The sequence below is a fragment of the Perognathus longimembris genome, chromosome 18 (genome assembly GCF_023159225.1).
Source record: "Perognathus longimembris pacificus isolate PPM17 chromosome 18, ASM2315922v1, whole genome shotgun sequence".
Taxonomy (NCBI): Eukaryota; Metazoa; Chordata; class Mammalia; order Rodentia; family Heteromyidae; genus Perognathus; species Perognathus longimembris.
This window is the reverse complement of record NC_063178.1, coordinates 32,424,918-32,435,777: the sequence shown is the minus strand read 5'-3', so window position 1 is coordinate 32,435,777 and position 10,860 is coordinate 32,424,918. Positions and strand designations below refer to the sequence as shown.

General features: G+C 38.8%; 1 pseudogene; it reads left to right on the top strand.

The window, feature by feature from the left end:
* Positions 1-9,327: 9,327 nt before the first annotated feature.
* On the top strand, positions 9,328-10,093 carry LOC125367170 (annotated as a pseudogene).
* Positions 10,094-10,860: the final 767 nt, after the last annotated feature.

Here is a 10,860-nt window from a genome sequence, read left to right as displayed (position 1 = left end):
GTAGATAGCCTTTGGCAATATTGCCATTTTGATTATATTAATCCTCCCAATCCAGGAGCATGGGAGGTTTTTCCATTTTCTTAGTTCTAACTTAATTTCATTTTTCAAGCTTTTAAAGTTCTCTTCAAAGAGGTCTTTCACTTCTTTGGTTAAGGTTATTCCTAAGTATTTTATGTTTTTTGAGAAATATTGGAGTGAGTTCTGTTTTGAAGGCCTTGTAGAATTCTGCGGTGAATCCGTCTGGACCTGGGCTTTTCTTGGATGGGAGATCATTTATTGCTGTTTCTATTTCAATACTGGATATGGGTCTGTTTAGAAGGTTTAAGTCTTCATAGTTGAGTTTGGGGGTATCAATTTTTTCTAGGAAATCATCCATTTCTTCCAAGTTCTCGAATTTGTTGGCATAAAGGTTTGCAAAATAGTCCCTTATTATTTTCTGAATTTCGGTTATTTCTGCGGTGATGCTACCTGTTTCATCTCTTATCTTGTTTATTTGAGTGTGCTGCCTTTGTTTTTGGTCAGGTTTGCCAGGGGTCTGTCTATCTTGTTGATTTTTTCAAAGAACCAACTCTTTGTTTTGTTGATTCTTTCGATGGTTTTTTTCGTCTCTAATTGATTTATTTCTGATTTGATTTTAATTATTTGCTTCCGTCTATTGACTTGGGGTTTGGCTTGTTCTCTCTCAAGGAAATTACGGTGCTTCCTTAAATTATTGAGTTGCTGTTTCTCCAGTTTTTTGATGTATGCACTCAGTGATATAAATTTTCCTCTGAGTACTGCCTTTGCTGTGTCCCAAAGGAGCTGGTACTTTGTGTCCTCAACTTGGTTGAATTCCATAAACATTTGAATTTCCATTTTAATTTCTTCAATGACCCTCTGATGGTTCAGCAGTGTGTTGTTTAGTCTCCATGAATTGTAGCAATTTCTGCGGTGACTGGTTGAGTTGAGCTCTAATTTTATTCCGTTGTGGTCTGAGAGAATGCAGGGAATGTTTTTGATACTTCTGAATTTGTACAGATTTTCTTTGTGCCCTAAGATGTGATCTATTTTGGAGAATGTTCCATGTGCTGCCGAAAAGAATGTGTATTCTGTCCTTGCTGGGTGGAATATTCTGTAGATGTCGATTAAGTCTAGTTGGTCAATGCAATTGTTTAGTTCTGTGGTTTCTTTGTTCAGTTTTTGGCTTGTTGATCTGTCCAGAGGTGATAGTGGAGTGTTAAAGTCCCCCACTATCAATGTGTTTGGGTCTATGAGTGATTTTAGAGCCAGTAGTGTTTGTTTGATGAAGTTGGGTGCTCCTGCATTTGGTGTGTAGATATTTATAATGGTTATTCCTTCCTGTAGGAGAGATGCTTTTACTAGTATGTAGTAACCTTCTTTGTCTCTTCTTACATTTTTTAATTTGAAGTCAATTTTGTCTGATACTAGGATTGCAACTCCAGCCTGCTTATGGGGGCCATTTGCTTGATAGATTTGTTTCCAGCCATTCACTTTTAGAAGATGTTTACTTTTGCTGGATAGATGTGTCTCTTGGAGGCAGCAGAAAGATGGATCTTGATTTTTGATCCAACTTATGAGCCTATGTCGTTTGATTGGAGAATTAAGTCCATTAATGTTGACAGTTAGGATTGAGAGGTGATCGTTTGTTCCTTTCATTATCACTATCTTGTTTAAAGCTGTGTCTTCCCATTTCTTGATCTAGTGTTTACTAATTAGGGTTCATTTCTCTGTCTGTGTTGGGATCTTGATTATTTTCCCTGTATAGTACATCTTTAAGGATTTTGTGTAAAGCTGGTTTGGTGGAGATATATTGTTTCAGTTTTTCCTTACTGTGGAAGACTTTTATTTGACCTTCAGCTATGAAGGAGAGTTTGGCTGGGTACAGTATTCTTGGTTGGTAGTTATTTTTATTTAGAGTTTGGTATACTTCATTCCAGGCTCTCTTTGCTTTCATGGTCTCTGCTGAGAAGTCTGGGGTAATTCTGATTGCTTTTCCTTTATATGTGATTGTTTTCGTTGCCCTAACAGCTTTGAGTATTTTTTCCTTGCACTCTGCTGAAGCTGTTTTGATCACAATGTGTCAGTGGGAAGTCCTATTCTGGTCCGGTCGACTTGGGGTTCTAAATGCTTCTTGTATCTGTATAGGCCTTTCCTTCTGGATGTTTGGGAAGTTCTCAGCTAATATTCTGTTAAATAGGTTGCCTATCCCATTAACCTCTTACTCCAAGTTTTCCTCAATACCTATTATCCTTAAATTGGGCTTCCTGATCGTGTCTTGAATCTCCTGTAGCGATCTCTTTTGTTGATTGGACTGGATTTGTATTGATTTTTGGTCTTTCTCCATAGAATCTAAGGAATCTTCAGCTCCTGAGATTCGATCCTCTGCTTCAGTTAGTCTGGACTGTAGGCTAGCTACTTGATTTCGAATCTCTTTTCCTTCTGACTGGTCTTTCCTGATGCTTTCCATGTCATTTCTTAGGTCCTGTATGGACTTCTTTACTTCATTAACTTCATTACTTTGGTTTTGAGTGTTGTCTCTCAAATCTTTAAGCTGGGTAGCTATCTTTGCATTTGCCTCTTGAAGCTCATTTATCTTTCTATTTGTGGATGCCATGAAATTCTCCATTAATTTTTGCTTTGCCTCCTCATGCTCTAACATAATTGACTGAAGAGATTCAAACTTTTCATTTATCATGTTTATCAGTAGACTTTGTAGAGCATTTTGGGGGTTTTCTTCTATGTTTTTGATTGACTGCTCTGCTTCCTGCTTGTTTTGAGTGGGGGATAAGACTTCATTGTTTGCAATCTTTCTTGTGTTTCTTTTGCCCATTTCAATTGGCTATGCCAGTCTACCAGCACCTGTGAGCACCGTTTAAGACCCAAAGCAGCCCTTACCAAGCACTGTTGAGTAAATCTTACAATTTCACAATTATATACTGATAACTTGTATACCTGTCTATAAAGTTAGATTTGGTGTTCCTAAAGAATACAATTTCAATAAAACAACCGATCCTGGGCCCTGTATTCAGTAGTTACTTATTTACTGTTACAACCCTATATTCAATTCTTGTTTTTATATTAAGTTCTTTTAGGACTGGCTTTCTCTATGAACCCCTTTGGTTAACTCGTATTAAGCTGGGATACCCTCTATCCAATAACCAGGAGTCAATGGAACCTGGAGGTCCAGGCAGTAAGTCAGGAGGGTAAGTTGGAGGTAGTAAAGAGAATAGAGTAAAATGTATTGGGGGGGGTGGTGATTTTGGTTTAGTTTCAGTGACGAGGAAATGTGGAGAAGAGTAGAATCAGTAGAAAGAACAATGTTAAAATGACAGACACTGGAGAGTTAGCAGAAAAGGGTGGAGATGTTATTTATAGGAAAGTAATTTTTAAAGGAAGAGGACGCAACGAGAGAAATGAAGTAAAAATATTGGAAGACAGATACACAAAACAGAGAAAAATTATTTAAAAAGGAAGCATAAGTAAATAAAAAGGAAAATAACAGAAAAGGAACAATCCAAACAAATAAACAAACACAAAAAAACTTGATAAAACAAACCAGTAAAAATGGAAAACAAACAAACCAAAAAAAAAAAAAAAACAACCAATGATGTTTCAGGTGTGAAAAAATTAAAAAGAAAATTAAAAAAAATTTTTTAAAAAAATGTTTGAAAAGAAAAAGAAACCAGTCTCTGGTTTCCCTGCAATGGACTGCAGTCTATTTTCCTGATTGGCTGGTTTGACTTGATTTCAGTTGGCAAGTGGTGGTTCTGTTCTGACCTTCTCCCCTGTTGGTGCAATCGTGGGTCTCTGAGGTTCGCACAGCTTGCAGGCAGGCCTTGGGCGTCCTCTGTCGATGGGGACTTGAGCAGTCTCAGGAACTGTGGCTCCTCTGTCTGCTGTGGGGCCGCTGCCTTTGATGCCTGGTCTTGACTAGGCTGTGAATGCAGCAGGGCGGGGTGCCTCTGGCCTGTTTTGCTCCGCTGAGAGTTGCTTGCCTGAGGGAGGCAGCCTCCTTGGCATAGGTGGCTGTGGGATGCAGCTCCGTTTAGGGCTGGGAATTAGCTTCCTCTGTGACGGGACCGTTTAGCTGTCCCAGGAACTGTTTGTTCCTCCGTCTGTTGTTTACGTGCCCCTGGTAGCTGCTCACAGCTTTTGCTTTAAGTTTAGAAATTCTGGCGCGCAGGGCGGGGCACCTCTGGCTAAGTCCCGGACTCGCCTCCCGCCAGGGCAGGGGGCGTTCTTCTGGGCGGAGCTGGTTCTCACTGATTCCGCCCCTCCTGCCCTTTTCAAAGATGGCTTTTTTTGACCTTGCTTTCCCCAGGCCCGCTTCAGTTCCAGTCTGGTCTGACCCTGTGCCAGTGGCAAAGATGGCGCTTTGCTCTGGCGGTGGGGACAGGGATGCCTTCCAGAAGCTGGACTGTGGGGACAAGAGAGGATAATTTTTGTGGGGTACTCACGCTGTCTCTGCGATGTCAGGTCCTCCGTGCTCAGCTGCCGTCTGGAGTATTTAATGCTTTAGCTGTGCGGAGTGGAGGGGGGGCGGGGGCTGTGCCCGGCACTGTGCTGGAGCCAGCGCTGGCGCAGCGGCGAGACGCTGCCCGGAACTCAAATCTGTGTTTTCAGACCAGCAAAGTCGATTTTTCCTTCCTGTTCAGAATCCCTGTACTGTTAGAATTTACTTTGGCTGTCTTTCTCGGAGAAACAGTTTCTATGGGGTGAGAAAACTACGATATCGGAGGGAGCTCTGCAAGGGCTCAGCCGCTCCTCTGCCGTCTTCACCACCCAATCCCTGTAATGTTTCTTTGTTACTTTTTTTTCTAGAAGATTCATCTGTTGATAGGAATTGGGAATTAAAGTAACCCATAATTATTGTCTTTGAAACCTATCTGTGTCTTTACATACAATAATGGTTGCTTCATAAAATTAGATCTACTATAGTTAGATGCATATGAATTTATCACTATTATATCTTCTTGAGGCTTTGCTCCTTTATTAATATATGTCACATTCTTTACCTCTTCTGACTACTTCTTTTCTAGAGGTGGAATTTGTTAGAGTTACATATAACTATTCCTAATTGCTTTGTTCCCAAAGTCAAATCAAAATTAGAACATTACTATCAACCCTTTCACTTTCCATGTTTCCACTTTTCACTTGTAGCCAGTGAATAGTTACAATGATTTTAATTTTAATTTGAAAGGTTTTTCTGGTTTTAATAATTTCATTGTATTTTCCCCTGATTGATTTGAGTGTTTCTCTTTTTTTTCACCCTATTGATGTTAGGAATTTGCTGGTTTATAAATTGAACATGTTTTATTCATTTATTCTTACTCACTTTTCCATTCATCATATGAAACATTTTCTTCCCTGAGCTCTCACGTTGATGACTCTCATTTTCATCTATGTGTACCACAAATTCCCTTGTTTCATACATATGTTGGAAAGTCTTTATTTTTTCCACCAATTTTAAGGTATAACTTTCCTGAATACAGAAATATTGAGTGTCAGATATACACTTTCTGAGCTTGAAATACTTTATTATAAACTCTGGCTTTTGTGACTCTGATTAGAGGCTGATGTAAATATCATGCTATTTACCATTCTAAGTAAGATGGCAATTTATTTTTCTAGGCATCAGTATTCCTTCCTGTTCTATTGTTCACTGACTGCAATGTGACACAGGGAAGTTCTTTTCTAATCATTTCAATTTGGATTCTAAATACTTCCTGTATGACATTCCTTAGATTTGTGGAATTTTCTGCTATACCGTCATTGAACATACTTTCTTAGCTTTTCATTTTCACTTCACTTTCCTTTTCTACCTGATAGACTGTTAGATTTGATTCCATGGCCATATCACTGTGATTTTGAAAGTTGTAGTCCACTTACTTTGTTCCTGTCATTGGAATCTATCTGTTTTTCAATTTTGTCTTCACTCATTCATATTCTTACATCTGTTTGATCTAGTCTGTTGATGACATGTTCCACTGTGTATTTTTACTTGATTTATTGAAAAATTTCATTCTATCATTCCTATTTTTTATTTTTTTTTAATTCCAAATCTCAGACTCCTGGTGAAATTTTTCATTCAATGTTTAGAAGAATTTTCCTCCAGGTCTTGAATTGCAGTCCTATCCAATGTCATTGATGCTTTCTAAAACTAGACTTTGAAGTATGGAGGTAGGAGATAAGTGGCAGAGTATCTTCCAAGTGGCACATAACTTCCAACCAAGTGCAAAGTTCAAACCACAATATCACCAAAATGAAACCAAACCTCAAAAAGTAGACTTCAAATTTTGGTCCAGCATTTCAACCATTCTAGTGTGTTTGGATTTGGTTATTGAAGATCTGAAAGCTCTTAGAGGAGTCATATTGACTGTTATTCATATTTATTGTGCTTCTAGGTAGCAATTAGTGCATTTGCTGAGGACATCTCTTTTTGTTTTACTTGGAGGACACCTCTTAGGGATTCAGTTCCTATACCACTCAGAGAGGCGAAAAAAAATTCATAAGAGCAACAACCCTATTCAGGTCTGTGTTGTTTGTAGGCTAAAGGACAGGCTGTTCAAGGGACAGTTATCAGATTCTTGTCTGCATTTGATTTAGCTGCTTCTCTTCCCTGCATACCCAGAGCTGTTGCTAATGTCAATGTGCTTTGCAGCCTAAGGGCACCACAGATTCCCTCTTGTATAAGATCCCTTCATTTGTGTGCCTTCAAAGCTGCCAACAACCAAGCATCTACGTGTGGATAATATATATATATATATATATATATATATACATATACATATATATATACATATAAATGTATATATATAAATAATACCTGAGGGAATCCACCACTACCCGTAGTTGTGGTCCCTAGAGCATTCAAAATCTTGAAGGATTGATGGGCATAGGAAAAATAGAATGTGTGTGTGTGTGTGTGTGTGTGTGTGTGTGTGTGTGTGATCCAGGAGTGCAGAGTTCTTAGTCCATGCTGCAGCAAACTATATTCAGCAGCCTGTGCTCTCAGTCTCTGTAATAATTCACTGGTAATTGGGCATATTCTCACCACAGACAGTGGCACCATCGATTCCCTTAGCCATCACAGTAGGAATTCGCCATCGCCCAAACTTCTGAATGTTTAATGTCTGACCTTCTTTCTTCTTCTTTGATTCCTGAACTTAGGGCCTGGACACTGCCCCCTGAGCTGCTTCTTCTTCTTCTTCTTCTTCTTCTTCTTCTTCTTCTTCTTCTTCTTCTTCTTCTTCTTCTTCTTCTTCTTCTTTTTGCTAGTCCTGGGCTTTGTACTCATGGCCTGAGCACTATCCCTAGCTTCTGTTTTGCTCAAGCCAAGCACTGTAACACTTGAGCCACAGCGCCATTTCTAGCTATTTTCTATATACGTGGCACTGGGGAATCAAACCCAGGGCTTCATGTATATGAGGCAAGCACTCTTGCCACTAGGCCATATTCCCAACCTTGACCCTTTTTCTTCTATGACTATGTCCTATCTAAACACCATAGGTGAACACCCTCAGATTTCTTGACATGCAATTTTTCCCATGTTTTCTTTCCTAGAGTAACTTAATCTCAAATAAATCTTCTCTTATGATGGTACCCATGTAGATATCTCTGAGATATGGAAAGCAACAAAATGAATTTCTTCTCCAGTGCTGGCCAGTCACTGGAGGAGGAGTCACTGCCACATGTGGTCTCCACAGTGAGTTTAAGGCTTGTGAGAAATTCAAGCATGTCCTGTGGCTAGCCCTGTCAGTCAGTTGTGCTGCCTGGCCTTCTTTGTGGTTCTCTTTTCAGATTCCCTTCATTGTTCGGGAGCTGGCATTAGAGATCTTACTTACCTCTGATTAGATTTCCTGTTTCTTTGTGCTTCTCAGGTGTCCTATCATTTCTGTCATTTCAAATACCTTTTCTCTTTCTCTCTTCAGAAAAGAGCCTGTCCTTTGTTGACTCTACTGTAATGTCCAGAATCACATGGGAGAAGCTTCTTTCAGTGCTATGTCTTGATCCAGAAATCTATGCTACCCTTTATTACCATTTATCTCTCTATTTTATTAAACACTTTCATTTTGCATGAAAGATTTTTATCTCGCAAAATACACAAATACTTGGTAGTTGGGCCTAGTTAAACACAGAGAAGGATGTGAAATACCAACCCTGGCTTTGTTTTTTATAAAACAGCAACAACAACAACAACAACACTGATTTCTGTTAAGAAAACAGTCTAAGATGCTTTATGACATTGTGCAGACATCAATACTGCAAGTAAGTTGATGCCCTTCAACTTTAAGAGACCATCAAGTCAGGCTTGATGTATTGGTGTATTATCAGGCTTGGTGTATTATCAGATATGTCAGTGCATACTCTGGTATTTAGCATTTATATTTAATAAATATTTATTGAGTGTTTACTGTTCAGTAGGGTACATATTTCTGAAAGTAAGACTTTTGATGCAATACATACACATATTTTGTACAAATTCCAATGACTAAAATTTAGAATACAATAGATTAACAAAATGGCTGATTTGGCTTAAAAACACTGGGGCAATATTCTGATAGTTGCAAAGAATAGCTCACAGCTCTATTTTTGACCTTAAGAAGCCCCACCCTCAGGAACCTTGACTAGGTCCTAAGTCTATGGCACTATTGAGAAGTGGTGAGACCTTTAGGGAGCGAAGCCTAGTGGAAGAAATGTGGGCTATGCGGGATTCCCTTGAAGGGGATATTGAGATTCTTTCTTTCTTTCTTTCTTTCTTTCTTTCTTTCTTTCTTTCTTTCTTTCTTTCTTTCTTCTTCCTCCCTCCCTCCCTCCCTCCCTCCCTCCCTCTCTTTCTTTCTTCCTCCCTCCCTCCCTCCCTCCTTCCCTCCCTCCCTCCTTCCCTCCCTCCCTCCCTCTCTCTCTCTCTCTCTCTCTCTCTCTTTCTTTCTTTCTTTCTTTCTTTCTTTCTTTCTTTCTTTCTTTCTTTCCTTTTCTTTCTTTCTCTCTTCTTTCTGGATGCCATGGACTAACAAAACCATCCCCTTGACATATTCCAACCAGGCCAAAACAACAGTGCCAAGAAACCAAGGACTAAAATCTTTAAACTGCTAGCCCAAATAAAATTTTCCTCTTGAGGTCCCCGCCCCGCCCCTGGCGCGAGCTCCTCCTCAGCGCCTGGAGGAGACCAAGAGGGAATTGAATCCGAGAGGAGTGTCAGGAGTGTCAGGAGTGTCAGGGTGGCAGTGGCGGAGGGTGATGGCACTTTGGTGTGCATGCCCGGCAGTCGCGTCAGTGCCAGGGAGTGCTGAGCTAACTGAGCACGCGCCTGGGGAAACACATAGAATGAAAAAAGTAGACAATCTTGAAAGTATAAAAGAAGAATGGGTTTGTGACACAGGATCTGACAACCAGACTCTTAGTGATAACCAGCAAATGAGTTGTGAACACTTAGTTGACAGCCTTTTTGAGGAAGCTCAGAAGATTGGTGCCAAATCCTTGTCTCCAACTGAACAGAAGAAACAGGTAGATATACATATAAAATTGTGAAAAAATGGGTTCACTGTCAACGATGACTTTAGAACTTACTCGGATGGTGCAAGTCAACAATTCCTGAACTCCATGAAGAAGGGGGAATTACCTGCAGAATTACAGGGTCTTTTTGATAAAGAGGAGGTGGATGTGAAAGTTGAAGACAAAGTTGTATATTGACAAAGCCTGTGTTCCAGCCCTTCTCAGGACAGGGTCATAGACTAGGAAGTGCTACACCAAAACTTGTTTCAAAAGCAAAGATTATTGAAGTTGAAAGGAAAAATACTTTATGTGATGTTTCACTGAACAACTTGGAACCCTTTACTAATGTACAGATCTGGTTAGCCAATAGGAAAAGAATTGTCCAGAAATTTAATATTTCTCATAGGGTAAGCCACATCAAAGACTCATTGAAAAGTACCAAGCACCTCAAAGAAGCCCTCCCTTTTCCCTGGCAACAGCTCTTCCTTTCCTCAGATTGCTAGATGAGACACTCACCCTTGGAGAAGCAGCTTTACAGAATAGTGTAATCATTCAGAGACTAAAAGAAACTGCTGAGACTTTCAGAAAACTTTCATAGAATAGATTTTTGAGAGACTAAGTAGAAATTTTGCAGGGAAATGATGGTTGGAATGGAGCATGTAAAAGTGGGAGAAAGGAGAAGTTTGATTCATTGGACTTTTGGTTTGAGTGCTATTTAACTCTCTTTATGAGAAAAAATTTAAATAATCACCAGTTAGGAAACATAGCAAGAAACTATATTCAACACACTTTTTTCCCAGAATGCTTACTCAAATAAAAGTACAATTATTTTCAAACACTAAAAAAAAAATTTCCTTTTGATTCATCTTAGTCCTTTTAAAGTAATGGGAATTGAGCAAAACATATACTTGAATAGGTTTGTGATTTTTTTCCAGGCATAACTTTTAATATCATAGAATTATGACATTGAATAAATTTAGATATAATCGTGAAAACAGTTATTTTGAGTTTTATTTATTGATAATCATTCAAGTCTAAATAAAAAAAAACTTACTGCTAACAACTAAAAGTTTCAAAGACTGGAAAATGGTGGCACCTTAAAGTTTCTTTGAGAAACAGTGATAACATTCATGATGATTAATATATAATTAATCTTTAAAATTTCCCACTCCATATATATTCAAATGATAGCACAACAATTTCTTTATTTTTTATTCAATTAACTATATATGCTGACATAGCTTGTAAATATTTTTAAAGACCTTTCCTGTGTGAGTGTAAATGTATTGGGATTTTGTTCTTTATTTTCTAGGTTCAAAGCCAAAATTTCCTTCTAAAATTTCCTTGTAATGCAGGACATTTTCT